This window comes from Mus caroli, unplaced genomic scaffold (genome assembly GCF_978045245.1).
Source record: "Mus caroli unplaced genomic scaffold, Mus_caroli_1 scaffold_3, whole genome shotgun sequence".
In the NCBI taxonomy this organism is placed as follows: Eukaryota; Metazoa; Chordata; class Mammalia; order Rodentia; family Muridae; genus Mus; species Mus caroli.
In genome coordinates, this window is record NW_028227258.1 from 34015792 (window position 1) to 34040581 (window position 24790).

General features: G+C 36.9%; 1 long non-coding RNA gene across 1 annotated transcript in view; it reads right to left on the minus strand.

The window, feature by feature from the left end:
• The window catches only part of LOC147005449 (uncharacterized), a 79420-nt gene that overhangs the window by 10844 nt on the left and 43786 nt on the right, over nt 1-24790 (minus strand). The window contains exon 3 of the long non-coding RNA XR_015046598.1: nt 11855-11972. This is a non-coding gene — a long non-coding RNA (uncharacterized LOC147005449). The remainder of the gene's footprint in view (nt 1-11854; nt 11973-24790) is intronic.

Below are 24790 nucleotides of genomic sequence, written 5' to 3' on the forward strand. Positions count from 1 at the left end.
CAAGGAGTTTTATAAGTTTATAACTATTCATATATCAAAGCCAGGACCTGTTGCTGATTGCTAATCCTGACTGAGCTGATTCGGTGTTCACAGAGGCTTATAAGGAAAAGCACTGTAGATGTGACTGGGTGAGTCCCCTCCTCATAATTAGGAACACCATCATGTCACTGTTTCTATGAGTCTCACCGAGACACAGCTAATTATTGTGCCATCTCCTCTCCCTCCTTTCTTGCACTTTATTGAATTTTTTCAACTTACAGGGGGAAACAATGACTTTTATAATCATGATAAGGTTGACTGTGGCATTGGAAGTTTAGCATTGCATGCATGGTTGGGGATATTTTAGATGTCTTATCACATAAGAGTCTAGACTATGGCAGCCATGTCTTGGTTATTGCCTGACACTGGAATAAGTTAAGTATTCTCATTGTCTTCCAAAAATAAATATAAAATAAATCAAATTAAGCTTTCATATTTAAATCACTTTAAAAGGCTTTTAAAATAAAGACAAAATAAGCTATAAGCATAAATTCAAGGGAAATGCAAGCTTGCTTTCAAAGGAGAGTAAAGCAGGTTAGAAAGATAACTGCCTGAGAATTGACACCCAGTTCAGAATGTCTGGGTACAGAACTCTAGTTAGACACTGAGCAGCTCAGTGCATCTACTCCTTGAAGATTACACTTGACGTATGATTGTGCTGGAAGCACGGTCCCCGTTCCCCACCGTGGATATTACATTGCTACCAGGCTCCATTCCTGCCCTTACTCCTCCCCCCAAGCCCAGTTTTTGTTTCAAATTGGTTTAAAATGCACAATACTGAGTAGAGACAAACATCATTTTAGAGGCGAGGTACCAATCCCATAATGAAAAAAACATTTCCATGTACAAGTGGCACCCCAAATGAAGTCTCCACACACTTAGACTTGTGGGAGCCGTACAGTCAACATGACTCAAATCACATTGTGAATGACAGCATGCATCTGCTGTGATGGATTCCAGAGGTTTTCCCAACTGAACAGCTGGAATGTCCCCTATAATCCCTCCCTTCTTTCCTGGAGCCCAGAAGTCAGCAGCCCAAGACTACCGGAACCGTGTGGCTCTCAGCTGGATTTGAGAACATAATGTCAGTTCAGTTTTTATGAAACAGAAATGAACTTTCCTGAACAGGTGTGTCTTCTGCCATTCATAAATGACTCTAATCCCAAACTGTACACACTGCATCAAAAACAGAGAGCCCTTCATCATGCATGTATGTATTCAAGAGGATCTCCCAAAAACAGTTATCTAGATTTTTTATACTATATATATTTTTAATTAACGCACTCCAGCCTGTGGGTCATCCACATATATAAGTAAGTAATTTTTTTTATTAGAACCAGATATTAGACTAGAGAAAATTGAGTAAATAGTGTCCTATAGCAGTTGAATTTTGTTATTTAAATTGTGCTATCTTATTCATGTTTTAAAATAATTTGCATTTAAGGTATTGCATTAATATGCCATGGATTTTGATCAGTGGGCTGCCTTTATCTGTACCCACAAACCTTTTGCATCTATAGTTAGTGTTTCATTGAGCTCATCACACATGCACATCTACTACAGATCTGTGAAACCAAGACACAATTAAAATAGAAAACATGCCCACCATCCTCAAAATTTAGTCTTGCCCCTTTGTGGTCCCTCTCTTCTGCTACTCTTGGTCCAGGCTCCTCTAAGTCACCAGGCAGTGACAAACTCTGTCACTGGTTGTTAGCTTGCATTTCCTAGAACTTCTTATAACTGGTAATATAGTGTTTTCTATTTTATTGCTTTATTTTACACAGCACAATTTTTACAATGTTCTATAACATGTTCACTGCCTTTTAATACTAAATATTATACTATCATTTTGTCTATTGGGAGGCACACAGGTCATTTCCAGTTTTGAGGTACTTCACATAGGTGGCTTGGGCATTCATGAAAGAAGTCCTTGTATACATAAAGCAATTAAAAAATAACAAGTAAAAGCAATCACAGATTTTGGGAATTGCCACAGTGCATCTTGGCTTTGTTCTTTCCTTCCAGAGAGTTTAATCATGTGAATATACACAACTGCAAGACTGAGTAATATTCTTCATTCTGGATAGCCAATATGCAGAAGTAAATATTATGGGGTCAGTAGCTACCTCTCCTAAAATTATGTATTTAAATTCAATCGAAAACAGAAATGGACCTTGTAAGTAAATTTCCAACAAACAGGTTAACAATAGCCCAGGAGAAGGGAGTCATAGTTTATCTGTCTCACAAATAACTATAGCTTAGTGACTTAGACAAAAGATACTGAAGGCTGGAGAGATGCTTCGGTGGTTAAAAGTGCAAAGTGATGCTGAGGATGAAAGGTATTTGATTGCCAGCACCCACATTAGGAAGTTTATGACTCCCTTTAAATATAGGTATAGGTGATATGATACCCTCTTGTGCCGTCAGTGGACAGTGACAAGCACATGTGTGTAAACACACAGCACACACAAATACACACACACATGCGTGCGCACAAATACACACACATTTAAAAACAGCCCAGATGCATATTTATCACAGTTTCTATGACTCAGAAACGTAGGTATGACGCAAATGAGTCCTCTGCTCAAAGCAAATCAGTCACCTGGGCCTTCAGTACCATCTGATGCTGGAGGGGATATTTTTCTCATTGCTGTGATAGAACAGCGGTCAGAAACAACTTAAGGGAGAGAGGGTTTATTTTGGCTCACAGTTTAGAGAGTACAGTTCCCCTTACCCTTATGGGGAAATCATGGAGACTAGTGCTGATCAGTCTGCTGTGGTAGGCAAGTGAGGCAGCTGATGAAATAGCACTGACAGACTTGGGCTGGATGTTGTCTAGGCTAGACCTCTCAAACGTGAACCTCCCAAAGACCCATCATTCTACCAGTCATGATTCACACCCCAAAGTTCCAGTCACCTCCCAAGACTGTGCCATCAAATAGGGACCAAGTATTCAAACACCTAAAAATGAGGAATATTTCATATTTAAATCCCAGTTGATACTCTTCTGTGGTCACAGGACTGTTTAGTGAATTAATTTCTTTATAGTCATAGAACATATAAGATTCATGATGGCTGTTTCATGAGCTGCAATTTTCTACTTCATGCTCAGCTGTTTTGAAGGGCTTTCTCATGATTTATAGAACCTAAGATGTTTTTAACACAAGATCAGCCTGTTAAACCTTTATTTAGTTTGTAAAACTCTGTTTACTTTTACTATGTTCTTAAAATGTTATCTGGTCAAGCTAGTAATATCCTTTGTGTCCATGAGTACTACACATATGTCAGAGAGGGAATTTCTAGGGGTCAATTAAAAAATGTGTAGTAGGACTCCTAGCTGGTCTGCTCCAGTGAAGACACCATATCCTTACCCATCTTAGAGGATCCCCTGAACTCAGAGCAGTAGACACCACAGCTTAAAGTCATGCAGGGCAACTGATACTACAGACTGAAAGCTTCCCTGGAATTCTGCCTCACACAGAGAACCAGAAACTACAGTGCATAGGCACCCCTGGAGAACATCTTCACACAGTACAACAGCTTGACTGCTCCAGTGAAGACCCAACAGTCTGAAGACCTTCCAGGAGATCTACTGCAGTCAGGGCAACAGATCAGCAACTTTCTCTGCCCCTGTGAAGATCCCCCAGTTGGAAGGTTCCACAGGTGGTCTGCTACAGTCAGGGTCACAGGCTTACCTGGAGACCTGAAGCAACCCAGGGACAAAATAGACAGACTACAGAGTCACCCAGACCAGCAAACACCAGGGATATCCAGATGGCAAGAGGCAAGCATAAGACCACAAGCAATAGTAGCCAATATACGTGGGCATGATCAGAACCCAATTCTCCCACCACAGCAAACCCTGAAGACACCAACACACCCGAAAATCAGGAATCTGTTCTAAATTTTTTTCTCATGAAGATAATAGTGTCCTTTAAGGAGAATATCAATAACTCACTGAAAGAAACACAGGTAAACAGGTGAAGGAATTGAATAAAGTGATCCCAAACCTAAAAGTGGAAGTAGAAACAATAAAGGAAACACAAATGGAGGCAAACCTGGAAAACATAGGAAAGAGGTCAGGAAGTACAGATGTAAGGATCACCAACAGAACACAAGAGATAGAAGAGAGAATCTCAGGTGTAGAAGATACCATAGAAGAGAATGACACAACTGTCAAAGAAAATTCTAAAGGTAAAAATCTCTTAACCCAAAGCATCCAGGAAATTCGGGACACAATGAAAGGACCAAATCAAAGAATAATTGGAATAGAGGAGAACAAAGATTCTGAGCTCTAAGGACCTGAAAATTTCTTCAATAAAATTGCAGAAGAAAACTTCTCCAACTTAAAGTAAGAAATGGTCATAAGGGTGCAAGAAGCATATAGAACACCAAATAAGTGGGATCCGAAAAGAAAATCCTCTTGTCACATAATAATAAGCAAAACACTAAATGCACACAACAAGGAAAGAATATTAGAAGATGCAAGGGAAAAAGGCCGAGTAACATACAAAGGAAGACCTATCAGAGTTACACTAGACTTCTCAACAGAGACTATGAAAGCCAGAAGAGGCTGGTCAAAGGTCATGCAGACTCTAAGAAAACACAAATGCCAGCCCAGGCTATGACACCCAGCAAAAATCTCAATCAACATAGATGGAGAAACCAAAATATTCCAGGACAAAACAAAATATATCTACCAATACAGCCCTACAGAGGATCCTAGGAGAAAAACCCCCAAACAAGGAAGATACCTGTACCAAAGAAAAATCAAGATATTAAGTATCTCACAACAAAGTCTAAAGGAGAGAAACACAAGCACATAAATCCACTTACAAAACAAACATACCAGAAACCAACAGTTATCTATCTTTAATATCTCTCAATATTAATGGACTCAACTCACCTATAAAACGACATAAGGTAACAGTCTGGATACACAAACAAAATCCAGCATTTGGCTATATGCAAGAAACATGCTTCAATAACAAAAGGAGATACTACCTCAGAGTAAAAGGATGGAAAAGGTCTTCCAAGCAAATGGTCATAGGAAACAAGCGGGAGTTGCCATCCTAATATCCAATAAAATAGAATTTCAACCAAGAGTTATAAAGTGTGATAAGGAAGGACACTTCATATTTATCAAGGGGTAAATCCACCAAGAGAAAGTCTCAATTCTGAACATCTATGCCTCATATGCAAGAGCATCCACGTTCATAAAAGAAATGTTACTAAAGCTCAAAACACACATTGAACCTGGTACAATAGTATTGGGATACTTCAACACCCCACTCTCAAAAATAGATAGGTTATTGAAACAGAAACTAAACTGAAACACAGTGAAACTAAAAGAGGTTATGAAACAAATGGATTTAACATAAATCTACAGAATATTTCACCCTAAAACAAAAGAATACACCTTCTTCTCAGCATTTCATGGTACCTTCTCCAAAGTCAGCCATATAATTGGCCATGAAAAAAAATCCTTGACTAATAGAAGATGATTGAAATAATCCTATGCATTCTATCAGATCACCATGGCCTAAGGCTTGTCTTCAATAACAGCAAAAATAACAGAAAACCCACATACATGTGGAAACTGCACAACTCTCTACTCAATGATAACATGGTCAGGGAAGAAATAAAGAAAGAAATAAAAAAAAACTTCCTGAAATTTAATGAAAATGTTGACACATCATACCCGAACTTATGGGACACAATGAAAGCAGTGCTAAGAGGAAAGTCCATAGCACTAAGTGCCCCGGTAAAGAAACTGGAGAGATCTTACATTAACAGCTTAACAGCACACCTGAGAGCTCTAGAATAAAAAGAAGCAAACCACTCTAAAGGAGTAGACTAAAGGAAATAAACTCAGGGCTGAAATCAACCAAATAGAAACAAAGAGAACTAACAAAGAATCAACAAAACCAAAATATGGTTCTTTGAGAGAATCAACAAGATAGATAAACCCCTAGTCAAACTAACTACAGGGCAGAGAGGCAGTAACTAAATAAAATCAGAAATGAAAAGGGAGACATAACAACAGAAACTGAGGAAATTCACAAAACCATCAGATCCTATGATAAACACCTATACTCAACAGAACTGGAAAATCTGAATGAAATGGATGTTTTTCTAGACAAATACCACATTCCAACGTTAAATCAAAAGCAGGTAAACTATCGAAACAGATCCACATCACACATGGAAATAGAAGAAATAATTAAGAACCTCCCAACCAAACAAAGCCCAGGGCCATATGAAATTAGTTCAGAATTCTACCAGACATTCAAAGAAGTCCTGATACCAATATTCCTCAAAATATCCCATCAAATAGAAACAGAAGAAACACTACCTAATTCATTCTATGAATCCACAATTATTCTGATACCTAAACCACACAAGGACCCAACCAAAAAATAGAACTTCAGGTCAATATCGCTTATGAATATCAATGCAAAAATATTCAATAAAATTCTTATGAACTGAATCCAAGAACACATCCAAACCATCATTCACCATGATCAATCATGTTTCATCCCAGGTTGGTTCAATATGTGAAAATTCATTAATATAACCCATTATACAAACAATCTAAAAAAATTACATGATCATCTCTTTAGATGCAGAAAGAACATTTGACAAAATACAATAAACTTTCATGTTAAAAGTATTGGAGAGCTCAGGAATTCAAAGCCCATACATACCTAAACATAATAAAAGCAATCTACTGCACACCAACAGCCAATATCAAATTAAATGGAGACATACTTTAAGCAGTCCCACTAAAATCAGGGATAAGACAAGGATGTCCACTCTCCCACATCTATTCAATATAATACTGGAAGTGCTAGCTAGAAAAATAAGAGAAGAAAAAGACATCAAGGGGATACAAATTGGCAAAGAAGAAATAAATGTATCACTACTTGCAAATGATATGATAGCATACATAAGCAACCCAAAAAAATTTATCAGAGAACTTCTCCAGATGATAAACTTTAGCAAATTGGCCATACATAAAATTAACTCAAATAAATCAGTAGCCTTCCTTTATACAAATGATAAACAGGCTGAGAAAGAAATTAGGGAAACAACTCTCTTTACAATAGCCAAAAATAATATAAAACAATCCTGAGATTCCACTTCACACCAATCGGAATGGCTAAGATCAAACCTCAGGTGACAATACATGTTGCTGAGAATGTGGAGAGTGATGAATGTTCCTCCATTGCTGGTGGGTGCACATGGGACAACCACTCTGGAAATAAATCTGGCGTTTCCCTCAGAAAATTGGAAATATATCTACCTGAAGAACCAAATATACCACTCTTGAAAGTATACCCAAAATATGCCACACCATGCCACAGGGGCACATGTTCCACAGTATTCATAGCGGCCTTATTTGTGAAAGCCAGAAGCTGGAACAACCCAGATGTCCCACGACAGAAAAATGGATACAGAAAATGTAGGCACATTTACACAATGGAATACTACTAGCTATTAAGAGCAAGGACTTCCTGAGTTTTACAGGCAAATGGATGGAACTAGAAAATATCATCCTGAGTGTGGGAATTCAGACACAAAATTACAGGCATAGTATGTACTCACTAATAAGTGGATATTAGGTCCCCCCCCCAAAAAAAAGTACAAAATACCCAAGATACAGTCCATAGAACTCAAAAAGGTCAACAAGCTAAAACGTCCTAGTGAGGACTCCTCAGTCTCACTTTGGAGGGAGAAGCCATTACTAGTGGGGATGGAGGGAGGGACCTGGGTGGGAAAGTGGACACCAGAGTCCTGGGAGGTAAGAGACAATGAAATTCTTGACAGTAGGGAGAGGGAATTTCTTTATAGAGGCCACCTCTAAAAGGAAGGCAGGGCATCAAATGAGGGAGGGGGTTGCCATCAAATAATCAAATCTCTGACCCATAATTTTTCCTGTCTGTAAGAATTACAGGGATGGAAATTGAGAGGAGCCTGAGGAAAAGAAGGTACAGTGACAGGCCCAAAGTGGGATCCAGCTCACGGGGAGGTCCCAAGGCCTGACACTATTACTGAGGCTATGGAGCACTCACAAAAAAATGACCTAGACTGTTTCTGTAAGAAACCTTTGTATGCTTTCATAAAAATGAAGGCAATGTGTACAGTTCTAGGAATTTCGTTATTGTCCTCAAGGAAGGACAAAAAGAATGCATATAAATTAAGCTTGTTTGTAACTGTTTATACCTACTTGGTTTCTAAGCATAAATAGAATGGACATATGAAATTCCAAAGTTAAGTTTTACTTCTGGAGTGACTGTATGAAAATACAAGGACAAATGGAAAATGGACACAAGATATGGACCTGGAGTTTCTGACATTCAGGTAGACTTACATCTCCTTAGTGAAAGATATGTCCTGGGACCAGGATGGCCAGTACTGCTCATGGGGAAGGTCACTCCATATTGAGATAAAATTCTCCCCAGGGAGAAAGTTATGATTTGTAGCATGAGGTGTTAGAGGATGTTTTCATTCTCAAGTACATGTTTATTAGTAAGTTTTGGCCAGAAAATATACTGGGATTTATACAAACCTGCACAGAGCCAAACCAGTGATTAGAATGGCTCTTTGCAGTTTTATAAAGTATTGATTCTAAAATATGTTTACGTAACAAGCATGAAGCCAAGCAGAGCAAAGTAAATGCAGTAAATACAGTGTAATCAGGAAACATCTGATCTCAGCTGCACGAGTAAACACAGGATCTAAATCCAAACTTCATGGTCCTACAGAGACTTCCGGACCCAGCATCATGGAAACTCGTGCTTCCAAAACTCATGGCTCTTTCTCGTTCTCAAAAGATTATATGTTCCTCACAACATATGCATGTTTACTTGTACATGATTATCTTGAGAATTAAACATGGATTTGTCTCTGGAATAAACAAGATGATGTCAGGAATAAGAAGAAGATAGAGACATTTTACTGAAGTTTAGTTGTTTTGCTTTGTTTTGTTTTATTTTAATTTTTCAGTACTAAATCTTGAACTGAAGGTCCTATGCCTCCTTACCCTGAGATACATTGTCAGTCCTTTAGTGATTTATTTGTTTCTTGGTAATAAAAAAACACATGGTTGCTTTATATCTTTAACTTTGACGATGACTTCTTATTTATTTGCCACGTTTGTTAATGCTTTTAAGAGAATCTATGGTACATGGAACCTTGTAGCCTATCAATTCCAGTATTCTTCAGTTGGTGTGGTGTTCTTTTCACACTGTCCCTGCCTCTTCCTAGTTCTAAGCTTGCTGTTTCCAGTGTTTGATAAAGAGCATCTATCACTAAGGAAAGAAGTCATAATAAGGGCATGGTGTGGCTCTGGGATCTCATCTGCTGCTCTTTCAAATATTGCCCAGCATGAGTTACTCTCCAGTACTTCCTTCGCTAAATCTGTACTGGTCAGATGTATGTCACATAAATACATGCAGAGAAATGGAGGCAAAACTACCACAGACATAAATGCTGAAAGGCAGTGTCTACCCACAGACTCAAGAAACACAACAAAGTCCAAGCAGGATAAACATGCTAATTTGTAATGAAAGCATATTCTTTCTTTACAAATGACTCCCCTAGTTAACTCTTTTGTTAACTCCATGACACAGATGATTTTAGAACTGTCTCGATCCAATACCCTTGGGGATATCTTGTTATTCTTCCAGTAAATAAATCACCATGAGCTTTGATATCCTTTGAAAATATAATCATATAACTTTCATTTTTATTTAACATTAATTTTCGTTTTTGTGTGTAAAATATTTACTATGTTGCCACAAAGCTGAAGTGTACAATCCATTGGCTTCTCTATGCCATGCCGGATGAATTCTCTAATGTCACACATTGATTACACAAATAAAAGCTGCCAGGTTAAAAAAAAAAACTCTATATAATCTTTATAGTAACTATCACCTCAGAGAACTAGCAATAAAAGTCCTCCTGTAACAACCCCAACTATGCATCTAAATATTTAATTATACAAGTAAAAGCAGGAATAAGATAGATGACACAGCCGTTAATAGCATCTATTCTTTTAGAAGATCTGGGTTCGATTCCCGACACCCACATAGTGACTCAGAATTATCTCTGATGCCAGTTCCAGGGGATCTGACACCTTTTCCTGACTTCTGCTGGTACATGTGGTGTGCATTCAAACATTAAGACAGAGTATACATGTGCACACACACATATACATACATACACACACACAGTAAATCTTTGAGAAAGGAAAATGGTAACACAAACCTAGACATATGTTGGCACTGTACTGAAGAAACAAGGTTATCAGGATCTGCTTCCCTGGGAGGAATTGATACAGAGAGTTCTCATCACATTCACAAGATATGTCTGACTTTCCTCTCTGTGTTCTTTGTATTGAACATTGCTGTTCACAAGGCTAGGCACTGCCAAGAAACGGAATAAGTGAGTGTGACTGTGAAGTGAAGGCCTTTGTCTCAAAAAGCCAGGATCTAGTGAAGCAGCATTGATCTAACATCTCTTAACATCGTTTGCTAGACAGCTCCATGCATTCCATTTGAAACCTGGAACATATTTGTGTGACTGAAAATCATGTCACAGATCTGCAAAAATACTATTTCCCAAGAAATCCTGAAATCTGCAATTCTTACATCCAACAAACTATCAAGGTGACATATTTTTTCCTGTTCATGGGTCTATGTTTATCTGGGTTGAAATGCATAAAATTATTTTCCTAAAATTGAGTTTGTCATAGTTTCTGCTTCATTGGCACCTCTGTTCTGATTTGAAGCATTTTGTTGTTAAGTTAGGTTTCACGTTGAAGAAACTGGTTTAGCTCATTTAAATGAGCTGTTAAATCCATGGAAAATACTAGAATTGTAATCCAGTTCTTGTGGCCAAGTTCTGATACAGATTTTGGGTTTGATAACATAAACACCTTGATAGTATGTAACTCATTCAACAGTCTTTTCAACATTTGTCCTTGGCTTAGCCTTCTTAATTCTAAAAAGTAAATGAAGTTGTCATAGTCAATGTCAATCTCTTTTTTAAAATCTTTGTGTGTGTGTGTGTGTGTGTGTGTGTGTGTGTGTGTAACTACATGTGTGCAACTATTTGTATGCATACAGCTTTGTGTATATGTATATGTCAGAGAATAACCTCAGGTGTCATTGATTGCCTCCCATCTTGTTAGAGAAAGAGTATCTCATTGTTTGTAACTAGCTGGGCTAGCTGGGCCTAAGAATTCCCAGAGATTCTCTTGTCTTGGCCTCACCATCACTGCATTCTATTTATGAAGTCATTGAAAGGCAAATATTTGATAGTTCTACTCCACACTCTCCTTCAAATTAATGGCCTCTTTTTTTATTGTTACTGCATTCATATATGTCTATCTACATAGATATGTTCTTAATATAACCTGTTGAGTTCATAATATATATATATATATATATATATATATATATATATGAGTAATTGACACAATTGGTGTGTTTCTGGGTAGGACAACCTCTATGTTCTCACCTTTACTAAGTTGCCTATAGTTTTTGTGTAGGGTTGAGATCTTGTGAGTCTTTATTCTGTCCAATTTGGGATGTGCATTGGTCATTAAAGAAGAATGTGTGAGCGTTAATCAACTAAGCCCACCTATAAGTTTTTTCAGTGTTTTCTGGAGGATTCTTGGCTTTGGGTTTGGTGAACACTAGTAGTCTGCTAAGAAAATATTTTAAAGGTCTTATCTGAAAGTATAAAGGATATTCAGTAGGCACTGAATGACTAAGGGTGCTAAAGAAAGCTCAAGGTGACTTACCTTTCTTGTAGCTGTAACATTTCAACTCTGCAAAGTTCTAATCAATGGGAGTTGCAGAGTCTTCACATTCGTATATGTTACTTCGGGGGAAATGTGGTTACAGTCTCCATTCTTGGGTCTGAGTGAAATAAGAAACAGAAGGCAACTGAGTAAAAAGAATCTTACTTCAGCCCTTGTTAGACTGCTATGTGTGTCTGTCTTCAGTTATCAAATTATTTTATCACAGATGAATAGAACAGGAGAGAAAAATGATACTTCTATGAATATTATTTTCCAATGTCCTCACAATATATCTGATTTCAAATGCAAATATCATTTCACTAAATTCTAGAAGAATTATCAACACATGTAGAAAAATCTGGTTACCATAGAGATGACTGTGATTTTTTTTCTACTAGCTGTCACCTCTCTATAAATTGACCTCATTACATTTTTTTTTATTTTAAATTCTAGTTGCCTGATTAAATAATTTATAACTCCAGGATAAAAGTGATTAGAATTTTTAAAATCGATGATAGTTTTTTTTTTTTTAAAGTGGCTGTCATTCTCTCCTTTTACTAAATACATTTGAACTAGAAAATGATCAAGGAAACTCCAAATCTGAGGTTGCATTCATGAACCCAGCATCAGGCTTGCTGCAGGCTACAACAAAATTAAGTAGCCAGGAAAACTTTTTCCTTCAGCTGTCATGTATTGAGAAACCAACCAGGAGCCACTTTGCTGGATTATCTCTGGTTTTTCCTCTCCATGAGTAATTTCCACGACCACTGTCTGAGCCCAGTTTACTGTCTGGGCAACTTTAGTGGTAGTGTGAGACCAGGAGGGAGGGCATATCCAGTGTAACAATGCAGTCATTGGCAAATTCAAACTTCTTCCAAGGGAATTTGAAATAAGACATTCAAGGAATTTGGATTGGTAGCCACACAGGCTATTGGAAACTGTGCAAACTTTTGAAATACCAGCCTACTTTGTCACAATCACTGATCAGATTACTGAAAGAAAGATGAAATTTCAAGACCTGTAAGTCATATAAAGTACTCAGAAATTGCTAGTTGTTTGTGAGCCTAGAGGCTGCCTGGGGCTGTTCCTGGGAACAGCTTGACCATAAAGATAAAAAGGAATGTGAGGACATAACAGGGCTATCTGAACGGAGTCAACAACTCACAGAACTCTGACACCCTGCATACGTGTAATTTTTCTGCTGATGTTTGAATAAGTCAATAGTGTGTCGCTATGCTGAATTCCACACCCCTAAGCCCCTTACCCCATAAAAACCCCTAGCTCCCAAGCCTCATGGCCGACATCCATTATCTCCTGTGTGGGATGTATGTCGTCTGGAGCTCCGTCATTAAACTACCTCATGTATTTACATCAAGATGGTCTATTCATGATTTTTTTGTGTGCATGCCGAATCGGGATTTGAGTGGGGGTTTCCCCACTAGGTTCTATCATTACAAGAAAGGACCAAGAGAAAAAGCATGGGACTCTAGACAAATGAAAGGAAGGATTTCTTCAGGCTTGTTCCTTCATAATCTGTGGTTTACTTCAAAGAGGCTTGGTTTTCCCTGTTTCCACTATCCACCTACAATTTCTGTCCTTATTTGAATGGACTTCTTTTACTAACAGGAAGTCAATACATGATTCACACTGGTACATTTTGCAATACAATTTAATAGAGCCAGGAATTCGATGTCATTTCCAAAAGACACTGCACATCTGTACTGTAGACACACCAATCTAAATGTTTTCTTCATTGGCTTCAGTTGCAGGGTTAATGACTAGAAAACTGGCAATAGTCTGATACTTTCTTAGGAATTAACTGGAAGCTGAGTGACATTCTCTGGATTTGTCTAGTAAGGTGTTGAGATAATTCCATAAAACAGCTTTTCTAATGAGAACAGCTTTTTAATTCCAATTAGTTTAGGTACTCAAAACCAAATGCTAACATTTTACTTGTGCATCTAAATTACCAGTATTCTCTTATAAACTGAATGCAGTGTCTAATAGGAAACATAATTGTGTAATAAAAGTTGAGGTATTTCTTTTTAATATCGAGTTAGAATAAATATGTCATACTTTACCATAAGAAGGTCCTTCTTGCCTGCAGGCACAGGTAGCACAAATACTATAGCTAAGGAAATAGAGGTCTTGCTTGCTCTGAAGAAAAAGCATCCTAGCATGCCTATTTAGATGCAGCATCCTTACACTCTCTGGGCTGTAGGCATGCTCTCTAGACATAGGATCACTGGCAATTTGCCCATACACTGTGATCTGACCATCCCAACCATTAAAATCACAACTTCTTAAGCTCAAGAATGGAGCTGTCCACTGCAAAGCATTTGGAAGCAAAGTATTGTAAAATAGGCAGAAGAGTGGGATAAAATTTGACAAGTCATTATTTATAAGAGGTAGTCATCTGACTGCAGAAAAAGTTTAGTTGGGGTCTTCATGTAAGGCAACAAAGATCACATTGTGGCCAAAGATATGTATTTGTTTTCTTGCTCTTCTGGGATCCTGGTATGGGAAAGATTGACACTTGCTAATAAATTATTACAGCCACCATATTTATTTTCTTTTCTTAATTTTTTTCTTAAACAGGAAGATGTTGTCATGTCCAGATACTCTCTAATGGATTAAGCACAAAAAGTCTTTAGCAGCACCTGGAATTGGTAGAATGAAATAGAAGTCTGAGAGACTGTAGCTTGTTAATTACAAGATTTCCCCTTTCTAGGTGGGGTGAAGCAAATGATTGTATCTTTTTTTGAAAACACAATCTACCTCCAAATGAAGAGCAAGCAAGCTCTGATGATTCTAAATATAAACTCTCTGAAAAGATGAGGAAAAAATTAGTTGAAGATTCACTCTCCTTATCTCTTTTATAAACACAACACTTTCTGTTGAAAATGCTCCCTGGAAGAATTACACAAGCTTAAAATCTTCTAAGGATGTGGTATTGAAAGAATATAGGTAACGTATTGGGGAATGCCAGGTCCAGGAAGTAGGAATGGGTGGGTTGGGGAGCAGGGGGAGGGGGGAGAGCATAGGGGATTTTTGGAGAGGAAACTAGGAAAGGGGATAGCATTTGAAATGTAAATGAAGAAAATATCAATAAAAATAAAAAAACCTGCAGAGAAGGATAAATTCAGGCAATGGTGGTAGTGAAAAGAAGGGCACAGAAAGATCTGATGGCTCATTTTAAATCTTTAGATCAAGGCAAGCTATAACTTACTCTGTCTCAGGACAACCAATATTCTTAACCCACATTGAAGTCCTGGTTGTTACCATCTTGTCTCAGATATTTTCTCATAAGAAGTATGTTTTTCCTCTTGGAGGATTGGTTCTGCAAAAGTTTCCTTGTTTCTCTTATCTACTTCATATGTTGAAATAGGACAATATGAGATTTGGAATTGAATTAATTCAGCCTTAAAATATGACAGTTGTTGGCTGATTACTGTAGAGATAAGTGGAATAAAACAGACTAAAGAATTACTCAGTCCCTTGAGCTAGAAACTATTCACTGAGACTAAGAAAACTGAAGAGGGGCTGGAGAAATGGCTAAGCCATTGAAGGCTAGGCTCACAACCAAAGAAAACCGAAGGGAGGGTAACTTTAGATTTTATCTTCTTTTATTATAGTCTGAAATGAAAAATAAATTTAAATTTTAGTGAAATTTAGTAAAAAGGCAAAGACTTCTATTTACTAGACTTTCCCTTCATTGCCATCATAGATGAGCTAAGACATCATTTGGTATTAGGATACATGTCCTGTGGATGTGTGTTAGTGTGGCAAGGCATACTTCACAGATGCTGACAGATTATGAATGAGCTTTTAATCTACCGTGTGCTGCAACTTTGGACAAAAATGACTAATATCTTTCTTCTCCTAGGACAGAACAAACGAAGCAGATGTGCCAATTACAAGAATGGATAGAAAAGGATGAGAACTGAATTAGAGGGCAAGATCTCATCAAATCAAGTGGGTGTAGGGGAGATGAGAGCTGTCAGCCTTCTTTCTCTGTGGACCACCCACCTTCCCTGTAAAACATAATGCATAACACAATTTGTGAGGATGGTCTACATGTAAGTGTACACCTATACATACATTTAGACGTTTGAATACATGTATGTGAATAAAGAGATAAAAGACTCACAAAGCCAGCTGAGATTGGATATTTTTATATCCCACATTTGTACATGGGGACAGAGCATTGAAAGACTACGTTGCCTGTCCAAAGACACCATTCATTAGAGATAGCACTTGGATTTGAACATGGTGGTTTGGTTTCCAAGTTCATGCTTCTCTAAGAGAAAAGGAAATAATCACATGAACTTGATGAATTTATTCAGTTATACAGATATGATATTTTTAGCCAGAAATTAAGTTTTTGTGACTCATCTGTCGTTATTTCATGCTCTCTGCAACTATAAGAAAAAGGATGGGTACAGCTATTGTGTCTCCTATGTTCTTTCTCTCTCTGTCTCTCTGTCTCTCTCTCTCTCTCTCTCTCTCTGTTTGTGTGTGTGTGTGTGTGTGTGTGTGTGTGTGTGTGTGAATGAGTGTACACATGCACATGTCTACAACTGATACCTCTATGTCTTCTTTACCACTAAGAGACATAGAAAATCAGTGAGTCCGATATTAATATCTAGAACCAAAGCAGGGATCTCCCTTGATTTTAAATTTATACTCTTTGGGCCTTAACCAGAAATCCACACTGGTTTTTCAGATGTGAGTTAAAAAGCTCACTGACCAATTTTCTTATATTTTTGTTCATAACTACTTGGAAACCAGGCAAGATTAGTTGTGAGTGATTTTTATACTATATAGAAATTATTATATTATGTGGGATCAACCAAATGCTATCAAGACTCTATTTGATTTCTGTACAATAAAAATGACCATTTGCTGCCTTGATTGTATCGCTATGCAAATAGCTCTCTTCATATATGATCATGTATGGTCTCAGTGGAAGAAAAGTAGCATATGAATGTAATTCTTGCACTTGAGTATATTCCTATTTTTGAAAGGATCCTGGGAAGGTGTTCTTGGATGATTTCTATTATCTTACAGATATGCTTTAGTTATCAGATAATGAAGATTTACAGAACATTATTTTGTGGACTGAAAAGATCACTCAGATGTCCAGCAGTTGTTTCTATAGCAGGAGATCCAGATTCAGTCCCCAGCATCCACATAGTTTCTGGCAACCATTCATACATCCAGTTCCAGTGGATCTGACACCTTCATATGACTTCAACAGGCACTCGGTACTCACATGTTACAATATGCACATGCAGGCAAAACACTCTTACACATAAAATAAATAAGAACAAATTTCAAAGCAGCTCTTTTTTGTTCATCAAATAATGCTCAAAAAGAATGTTTTATTAGTAGATCAAAGAGAAGCTGTTTATTTAACAGGTGAGGAATAAAGAGATGATAATTGAAAAAGCAAAGCATATAATAATGGAATAATTGCTCTGAAAACTAAAATATTCTGCATCAGTGAGAACAGCACACACAGTTGATATCTACTACCAAAGACCACCAAGAACATGCACAGCAAAGAGAATACACCAGACAGTAACTATAGGATTCTGCCAGTCCTATGGTATCAAAGTTTCAATCTTCGAAATTTTATGTTGAAGCATAGTCTCTAGTAATCAGTATTAAGACATCAAACTTTTCTAGAAGTAATTAAGTCATGAGGGCTCTAACTTTATGGATTAATTCATTTATCTTTGGAGGTGTTTTTAAAAACTAGAAGACTGCAGGCCTTCTAGTTCCCTCTGCACAACCACAAAGTCTGATAGCTCATTGACCTTGAACTTATCACCTTTCCGAAGTACAGGAAAGGGATTCTTACAATTTCTATAAATAGCTTGCTTCAGGTATTTTGTTATAGCAACCTAAATACATTGATGCCCAGTAATAATAAAATTATTTGGGAATGGGAGAGGTTATATAGGGAAGACTTCAAGGAAAATGACTATTTCCCTGTACTGGTCACTGTCTGGTAGGAATGATACTGCTATGACTGTGCTGATACACTGTTCCTGCTTAGGTTTAATGCCAAAAGGATGAGAGAAATTCAACTACCACAGCTTCTTGGGTGATGCTGTAAGCATAAATAGAAAGACAATAATCTTCGAAAAATAACAAAATCAACAGCAGCTTTGTATACATTTGGTAAATTTTGCGTTTTAGAATGCCCAGATTTCTAGCTGGCTCCAACATTTTATCTTGATTTCATTTTGCCATGCTCCCAGAATGGTCTTGTGTGACATCTCTGGCCCATGAGAATGCCCTGGCCTCTGTGTGTTAGGGGGTGCGGGGGGGGGGGGGACAGGTTAACCCTGAGAAGCCTGCTTCCAAAGAGTAGCAATAAAAGTGAAAAGGGGAATAATTACTATTACTTTTAAATATTGAAATTAATTGTTTTTCATCATAAGAAATAAGAACAAAAATGTTTGCTTGAGACCTGTAAAATTACATTATCTAATTCAACCAAATGTTCAAAAGATTTCTCCTTCTGAGAACTGTATGTCTCTAGGTCTCTAGCCCAAAACTGCTATCATAAGGATCATATTTTTACTTCTCAGACATGAGCAAAAGCAGGGAAAGCAGCCCTCAGAGAAATAAGGAGCAAAAGAAGAGCTTTGGGTAAAGCATAAGACATAACATCTCACCATGGAGCTGTGAATTCAGCAGTGGGATATGAGATTATTCCAGAACCTTTCCATGTTTATTTTATACATCTCTATGTCTTCTACCTACACGAATATTGAGTAACTGCCAACTGTGCACTCAATTTCCCCACAGGACAATGTGGAATACAGGCATTTCTGTACTGGTGTTGGTTCAGAACAAGGGGATAACTCAGTGTAAAACACATTTTTATGTGTTTATATAAATACCAGTTTCCTCTAGTCACAATCCTGTTTATCAGGCTGGTGTTTGAATTTTTTTCTAAGCACATTCATTTTCTTCTTTTGTGCCTTCAATAATAATTTCAACAATAACACAATAATTTTAGTTTCTTGTTTTTAAGACTTCTACTGAGGCACCTTTATTCCAATAGAATGTTTAACTGGATCACATTGAAGCTGACTCAAACCCATTACAGTTAACCAGAATATGCTTCTTTGTAGAAAATCTATTTAGACATACAATGCGTGTACTTGACCTTCTTCTAATCTAAAATTTTGTATGAATAACATACTTACCACTAAACAATAGTAATACAAAAGGGTTTTGAGGTAATTACTCATAAAAATAGGTTTCAAAATCATAACCACTCTCAAAATTATTTCAATGGGTCAACTTTTTCCTTGTATTGCATTGCACTTCTTTGCATGGGTAGCAGACTGAATGACAGCCCAATTCATGGCAACGTACCAGACTTGGCTCCCAGCATCTACAAACTCCAGAAACACCTCTTACAAGAAAAAGGAGCCTCTTGGGTCTCAAACAATATTAATTTTGTTGAAAACAACTCATTCTTTTTATACTTGGTACAATTTTTCACTCGAAGATATAAAGTTGTTCTTTTTTCAACAAAAGCTCTAAATCCTTAATAAAAGTATCGATTTCAAGCTGCTCCAGGGAAGAGATTAAGTTTGATATCTTCTATCTACTAGAGGATCAAGAACAGAACTATTCACCGGAAAATATTGAAAATGTTATTTTTTTTAACTAGAGTTGGTCTGGGCTATTGTTAAAACTCTACCTTCACACTTGCTTGCATTAATTTCACACGACTGCCAAATTCTGCCTTGTCGCACTGTAGATGTTTTACTAATCTAAGGGAAATTTTGTTATCTCCTTATTTCAAGTCATTATGCTTCATAAATCAAAGAGAAATATTTAAATTAGAATATTTATTCAATCCACACACAAATGCTACCGTATTTATTAATTTTTTAATCTATAGCCTGTTGATTATGAAAGTGAAACATGCTTAAAACAATGAGATGTGGTGTGTGTGTGTGTGTGTGTATGTAGCTTTTTTTTTTAACTCCACTGTAGGTCTCTTGAATGTGAACTTTGAAGAAACATCATCTTATCGGAATGTCAAAAGTTAGATATAACTACATACAAATGCAAAAATATACTTAGATGACCAGGTATTTAAAAAATATTTACATGTGCTTAGTTCATATGTAAGAGTGTTTTGTCTGCATGTATGTTTATGCACAAACACATGCCTTCTGCCCATGGAGTCTAAAAGAAGGCACTGAATTCTAGACTGGAGTTATAAATGGTTGTGCAGTGCTATGTGTGTGCTGGGGATTGAACCCTGGTCCTCTAGAAGAGCAGCTGATATCTTAACTACTGGACCATCACCTTTGCCACCTAACTCCAAATTCATCACAATTTGCAAGTGAAACTGAAGACAAAGGAGAAGTTCAGCCGTTTCTGCTAGGTTGTAGGATGGAGGTCAGCATATGACCTAATTATTGTCTTTATCAATTTAGAATTCATCACTCCTCAGCCATTGCCCTCAAATATATAAAATATTGTCTTTAGAGATTGCTTAATAGAGATGAGGGATTCTCATTAATCACAGTATTATAGCATCATTATTATGCTTTCAACAATGAACAGGATTTATTACAAGATCACACTTTCTCATACCATTGCTGGATTTCAAAATAATAGATGAAGAAGAGATACAAATCATACTACAGAGTAGAAAAAGATTAAGTACTGAAAATTGTTATTAGATCTGGGAAAACAAAACAGAAGGCTAAACACTTGCTTAACAAGTACCATGACTTGAGTTCAGTCTTTGGAACTGACTCTCAAATGGTTGGAAAGTTGATTTCTGAGCCCTATACGCATGCTGTGACACACACATGCCTTCATTCAAATAATAATGGTAATAATAAATTTTCAAATTAATATGCTATCAATGAAAAAATAAATTATATTAGGAGATATAGATAGGAACACAAAGAAAGATGAGAGAAATAATAACAATTATTGATTTAGGAAAGGATATGAAGGTTATAGAATACAAGGAGGTAGATGGAGTCCTCAGGTTTAGGTACCAGTTGTTTTTTGTTTTTTTGTTTTCTTTCTTCCATGTTTTCTGCTGATGTACAAAAAGCAATTAAAGACCATTTTATCCTCACTGGTCCCATAATTGTACTTCTGGACAATGTTAATTGGTTTGTTGTTATACTATTTATTATTATTATTGTTGTTGTTGTTATTATTATTATTATTAATTTGCTATGTTTTTGTTAGTTTTTTTTGAGAACATCATATAATATGTTTCAGACATATTCACTCTTTCACCCCAGCTTCTCTTATTCCTTCCAACTCTTCCCTCACAGATATGAGATTACTTCTTTCTTCCTTTGTGTTTTTCTTCTTTCCACGTGGAATCCAGCTTATGTTAAGCAGCTAGTTTGGGGAGTGCTTCTGTCCTGGCATTTAATCACCCCACCAGGGATCTTGTCTCTAAAGTAAACTGACTCTGTGTATTCCAGCAGCTGGAAAACACCAATAAGGTCCCAGCTAATGGTTGGATTTTTCTGTCTACCTTCTCCTCTCCATGGGAGGATTTTATCTGGCTGGAGCTTTTTTAGTTTTGTTTATCCTGTCATAACGGCTATGCATACTCCCTGTTGTCTCTGCAAGACCCTGTATCTAAATCTAAGCCTATAATTAACACTAGCCAGGAACCCTGAAGGGAGTATAGTTGAGATATTGTCGATTTCTTTTTAGGACATTTCATTAATCCTCTTTTTAAATGTATATATGCATATGTCTACATTTCTTGAATCCTTTATGGAAATAGGTTTTCTATATGAGATTATAATTTAATTACATTTTTCTCCTTTTTCCTCCCTCTAAACATTCCAATATATCCCTCCTTGTTCTCTTTCAAATCCATAGCCCTCTTTGTTCATTAGTTGTTGATAAATGGATATAAAGATATTTTCTATATATCTATTTCTATATATGATGTGCTCAATCTGTGTAATGTTATGTATATGTATATGTGTATTTTCAGTCTTGACTATTTAGTGTTGGATAACCAATTAGTGCTCTTTCTCCCTGGGGAAGACTGTTTCACTCCTGCTCTGCACTTCTTGGTTGGCTGTAATTTCTTGTGTAGTGTTGATGCTCTTAGGCACTTCCTCATCCACTTTGACATGTCTGTTGGTGTCTTTCTTGTTCAGTTCATGTTTAGGCAGTCATGGTGTTAAGACTTTGTGTTGGTGAGACTTGTTGGATGTAGCTTCTGATTTCTAGGAGACACATTCTCATAGCAAACCCGCTGATCCTCTAGCTCTTACAATTTTCTACTCCTTCTGCAATGTCCCCTGAGGCTTTGATGTGGGAGTGGTTTGCGGATCTATGCACTGGGCTTGGCTTCAAAACTCATCATTTTAATTCGTTGTGGTTTCTATAATGGTCTCTGTCTCTTGTAAAAAAGTTTTCTTGATGGGGAAGAAGGGTGTACTTATATGTGTGATTAAAGAAAAATATTTAGATTGCTTTTAGGGATTATGTTGGTTTGGTAGAGATTATAGATTCTCCTCCATGATCCATTATTTCAATAGCACTGAATAGGTTTCCAGCACCAATCATGGTTTCCTTCTTTTGAGTATGTCTTAAATCCAGTGGGAAGGTTGCCTCCCTCTATTGGAAGTTTACATGGACATTTTCGTACCATGAAAACCAGTCCTCAGGGAGGAGATATTCAGATCAGCTCCAGATCAGGATCCTCTGAACCCTGTTTCTGAAGTGCATGGAGTCTTTAGCATCAAAGCTAAATTTCATCCTCTTTGGGAGCAAACAAGGGCAAGGGCTTTATGTTTTGAGAAATCAAAAGAGAGCTTTCCGTTTTATTATGCTTTTTGTTAGGTGGTCTTTGACTCTTGGAGGAAGCATTGTCAGCCTATACACCAAAAGTTCACATATATAATATACACACATTATATATATATATATATATATATATATATATATATATATATACATATATATGTATATGCATGTGAAAAGTTCACAAATGTATACACATCACACACACACACATATATGTGTGTGTGTGTATATATACATATATATGTATATGCTACATTACAGATATATACTGTAATATATATTTTATTCCATAACATATAAAACATTATAGCAAGTCTTTAAAGATAACAGTTAATAGTATGAGTACATGTGATGTTTTTAGATACCCTTATTGTTATTTTACCCTACTCCTTCCTTCTTCCGTACCTTACTCCCACTTCCTAAGAGCCTCCCTTTCCCATGTCCCTGATCACTTACACCATGCCTCTTCTCTTTATTGCTGCCAGTGCCCCTGCCCCTTCAGTGGTCCAGTTTTACTCTCCTGATATTTGTAATTACCTCAGGGTAGGTACCTCAAATCTATAGATTTGAAGCTAAGAGCTTTGAACAAATCATATTTGTCTTTATGAGTCTGGGTCACCTCATTTGATATGATCCTTTCTAGTTCTATACATTTACCTGCAAAGTTCATGGTTCACTTTAATATATATTTCAATAATATTTCATAGTGTATACATAGCAAATTTTCTGTTGAGATCAGTGGAAGAGGAACAAGTGGCTTTAGAACTCATGGAATGTAAGCACAGTCGTGATGGGAATGTCTCAGAGAGGTACATCCCAGAGGATGAAGTGCCCTGGGAACTTTACGCTGTTATAGAGCATCGTTCTGCTCATTGTACTCGCAAGCATCCTTTCTTTCCTGATCTATGTGCTGTGTGAAGAGTTTTAGGTATTTATCATTAACACTCACAATAATAATGCTTGATTTTTTTCAGGCATTGTTACTGGACCAAATTAATGTAGGTTGTCAGCAGTGACCACCATCCTTAGAAAGCATTTGGAAAAATAAATCATTAGTGAAGGTAGGTTAAAGTGTTTTTGTTACTGGTTTTCATGAAGAAAACCTTAGGGAATGATTTGGTATTCAGAAAAACACACTCTTATCAGTCAAACTAGGAACTTTTTGAGGTCAGGGAACAAGAACAATGGGAGCCTAACTAGTATTGGCTGATTTTGACTATTACGGAGGCTGCTCTGGTAATGAGTGATTTCTTATACCCATTTTCCCCCTCAGTTTCCTGATATTATTTAATAAAAATTGCTGATGAGTAGATGTGCATTCTGAGGATTTAAAGTACAAATGAGTGATTGTTCTGTATATAAAAGTTTAGATTTGTGATTCTTTAAGATTTTTATAAGATTACTTTTTATTACAAATAATAAAATAATTGATCATTTCTTTTTTATTAGATATTTTCTTTATTTACATTTCAAATGTAAATAAAGAAAATATCTAATCCCCTTTCCTAGTTTCCCCTCCAAAAATCCCCTATCCACTCCCCCCTACCCCTGCTCCCCAACCCACCTACTCCCATTTCTGGTCCTGGCATTCCCCTATACTGGGGCATAGAGCCTTCATTTCTTTATAACTGCAAGTTGCTGCCTGCCAGTAAGAAAAATTGGTTGAAAAAATTACCTTACTTGTTCACACTTTCCCTGTATTATTATGTAATGTCTTTTCATGTGCAAAGGTGTTAGAGAACATACTGGTTTTTCATAATCATTCACTAGAAAAATGAAAAGAAAATGCAATCATTTTGTAATTTTATACTGGTTAAAAGGTTTTGCTGGAATATATGAGCTATGGGGAAAAAATAAAGTTGTTGGAGCCTACTAGGAGTTTGTGTCACCCACCAAAAATGTGTGTTTGTGTATATGTATAAAGTGGTTGGAGTTTTGCTCACTCAATCAACTCAATATGTGTAAGTGTATGTGTCTGTCTGTCTGTCCATATGTGTGTGTGTGGGAAGTTTTTGGAGCTTGCATGTCAGAGTTTGTTGAACTTTGCTTCACCCATCCAGTGTGTGTGTGTGTGTGTGTGTGTGTGTGTGT